Raw genomic sequence first — 3,823 nt, forward strand, 5'->3', positions numbered from 1 at the left:
ACTGTCTTACTAATCAGTTGTGTGGGCTTTGATGACCGCGGAAAACTTTCTGGGCCTCAGAAAGCTATTCTGAGGCCTCGTCTATCATACAAAAGAAAGCTCTAGATCAGTGTTTTCCCAAATCGTGTTGCTTACACTAACGTTTCGAAAAACAGTTGTTTTGTACATCAAAAGATGCTCCATTTTGGAGCTGAAAGTAATTTAAAATCCAGTTCACCTTGGGGCGCCTGGGTGGCTCAGTCGGTTGAGCGGCCGACTTCGGCTCAGGTCATGATCTCGCGGTCCGTGAGTTCGAGTCCCGCGTCGGGCTCTGTGCTGGCAGCTCAGAAGCCTGGAGCCTGTTTCGGATTCTGTGTCTCCCTTTCTCTGTCCCTCCCCCATTCATGCTCTGTCTCTCTCTGTCTCAAAAATACATAAACGTTAAAAAAAAAATTTTTTTTTAAATAAAAAAAAAATCCAGTTCACCTGGTTAAAATAACAATATGGGGCTCTCTATCTCAATGAGAAGTTCTGAAATATTTAGCAGCTAAACAAAATCATCAAAGAGTCCCTGTCATTTTGTTCCTTTTCTAAATTGGCATCCTCACCACGTTGGCTCAGATTCCTTGACGGGCTCACAATGGCCGTAGCCATTCCAAGCATCACTCACAGTTAAGACAACGTTTGGGGGTGAAGAAGATCCTTTCATTCTGAGCATCCCTTTTTATCATTAAGAAATAGCTTTCCCAGAAGCCTGCTAGGAGCTTCTAGATAAGTCCCAATGGCCAGCCTTGTTTTATGTATCCAAGTAGAAACTGACCACCAACAAGGGGAATAGGACCGTGACTGGTTCGGACCAATCATAAATTTCTCTTTTTGGCTGGGGATGAGTTTCACCTACCCTAAAGCACAGGACTACATAATAACGTGGGGTAGGTACTGGAACAAAATCACAGATCCGTTAGTAAGGAGGAAGACTTTGGCAAAAGGTCACTGGGTGGGCAACCATCATGAATTGCTCTAGATGGTTAAGTTTGAGCTTTGCTGGGTTAAATAAAACTTAAGAGATTCCTTTATGAGAAGGCTTGTCAGAGCCTTTGCTATGCTAATAGGCATCACCTCTATGGGGGAGTTAAAGTGTTTGGCTTTTTTTTTAAGTTTGAGAGAGAGAGTGTGCACACATGTGTGTGGGTGGGAGAGGGGCAGAGAGAGAGAGAGAGAGAGAGAGAGAGAGAGAGAATTCCAAGCAGGCTTCATACTGTCAATGCAGAGCCCAACGTGGCTTGCAAGCTTTGAGATCATGACCTGAGCTGAAACCAAGAGTCAGATGCTTAACCAACTGAGCCACCCCAGCGCCCCATGTTCAGCATTTTTCAAACTTATTTGAGCCCAGAAATCTTTAATTTTCCTGTCTTCCCTCTGCTATTTGCCAAATCTAAATTAAGAAACTTCCCTTGAGCTAGGCACTGTACAGATTGGATGCTCTTTGTCCACAGAATGTGTTTGGCCTTTGTGTTGGGGTGTAGCTGTACATCTAGGACTAGATGTCTCATAAGGTCCCTCTGCTTCCAGAATATAATACTTTGAAATATTATTCCTAGTTCAGCTTTAATGATAGTACATCTTCTTTAGCTATGCTTTGGAAAATTCTGGTTTATGCTACAACAGGGCACCTTCCCCTACTGGAATCACTCAGGGAGCTTCAAAAACTTGCAAATCCCGGGGCGCCTGGGTGGCTCAGTCGGTTAAGCGTCCGACGTCGGCTCAGGTCATGATCTCGCGGTCCGTGGGTTCGAGCCCCACGTCGGGCTCTGTGCTGACAGCTCGGAGCCTGGAGCCTGTTTCGGATTCTGTGTCTCCCTCTTTCTCTGACCCTCCCTTGTTCATGCTCTCTCTCTGTCTCAAAAATAAATAAATGTTAAAAAAAAAAATTAAAAAAAAAACAAACAAAACTTGCAAATCCCAAAGCTCTGTCTTTGGGATTGCCGTGACCAGTCTTTGAGGACAAACCTGGGAGTCCCTGTTTTATGAAATCCTCTCAGGTGATTCTGACGATTGGCTAAGTCTGCTTACCTCTGCTCTGCATGGTGCTGTAATGTTGGCACCTTAGTTTGGTCTCTTGCTTCAAAGGCACCAGGGCAATAGAAACAGTCCCAGCCACCTTAGCACCAAGAGGGAATCCAGATCATGGAGGACTTGAAGGGGTGGGTCTGGGGTTTCTGGGGGTTGCTCATGGCCACTGCGGGGTCTCCCAGCGTGCTCACAGGCAGCAGGTGTGACCTTTCCACCAGTGGTCTTCAATTTGGTCTTGGAACTGGTGTGGGCAGCTGTAAATAAAAGCCCTTTGGCTTTTGCTGCCCACTCTTAAAAAACAAAACTGTGTGTAAGTGGACCTGGGAAGTTCAAACCAATGTTGTTCAAGGGTCAACTGTATGCATACTTCCTCATATATTTCCTAGCTCTGTCTACTGAGATGACTTGAGAACGATGATAGCCCCAAAGCAATGAGTACACCTCGCCCCTATGTTTTGGCTTCTACATATCCCTTTCCACTGAAAGGAACCAGGGATCCTTGGAGAAATGGCTCCTTACAGGGCTGAGGCAGGAAAAGTTTAAGATGAGTGTGGAATATTTTGTACCAGAAAGGAAGAAAGTGCTCACAGGCTGAGGATAAGAAGGTCACAAAAGCCTGTTTTCACAATTTGATCACCCAGTTGGCAAGAGATTAATTTGAGGGTAACATTATAACCCATTGAATGAGAGACTAGTAACAGATTGTGACTCCTTGGATAACAGGAAACTGTGAGTCCATACAGATATAAATAAATGAGTAGCTTGGAAGGGGATGAGGAATAGGTATCTACATATTTTTAAAGCATCTCTGCACAAAATACTAGTTTACGTGGGAGGAGAGAGTAACTTTGCAGTGGGGAGGTCTGGCAGACACTGCCTTAATCAAGTGATCAAAGTAAACATCATCAATAAAGAGGTGAATAAAATGCAGCGAGAGAAACAAAACCTCACTTCTGTGACAGTCCTGTCACAGTTTCATAACCTGAAGCTAATCACGAAAAAACAATCAGACAAAGGCAAACTGAGGGATAGTTTGCAAAATAAACTAGCCCACAATCTTCAAAAGTATCTCAAAACATCATGAAAGTGAAGGAAAGATTGAGGAACTGTTCTAAACTTGAACGAGACTACAATGAACCAAGTGGTTCTCAACTGGATCCTCTGGATCCTCTGGACAATGGGAGAGACTTGAGTCTGAAGACTGTTAGTAGAAATCTATCAATGTCAATTTTGTGATTTTTGTCAGTTACCTTGTAGTTACCGGGGAAAGTGTCCTTGCTTGTAGGATATATACACTCAAGTGTTTGGGGTGTGGTAGGCAGCACGTCCACTGACTCTCTCAAATGGTACAGAAAGAAAAATGCTGTTTTATTTTTACACCTTTCAGTAATTGTATCATTCTTTAAAAATTTTTTTTCGGGGCTCCTGTCTGGTTCAGTCAGAGGGCATGCACCTCTTAATCTTGAGGTCATGAATTTGAGCCCCACGTTGGGTAAACAGATTACTTTTCTTTTTTTATCAAGAAAAAAAAAATTCACAGCTGTATCTGGTTCTGTAACAAATTATAAACTCATAATATGAGTGTGTGTGATAGGGTGGGGAGATATTATTTTAGAATTAGTCTATTCAGGTCCAAATAATGAGAAATGACATAAGTGAATGCTTATTCAGCGTTTGCTATATCTTAAATAAACTGATGGGGGGGTGGGGAAGACATGTCCCTTTCCCATGGTAAGATAAAAGGAGGAAATACAACTTGGACCACAACCAC

This window comes from Panthera onca, chromosome D1 (assembly GCF_046562875.1).
Source record: "Panthera onca isolate mPanOnc1 chromosome D1, mPanOnc1 haplotype 2, whole genome shotgun sequence".
NCBI lineage: Eukaryota > Metazoa > Chordata > Mammalia > Carnivora > Felidae > Panthera > Panthera onca.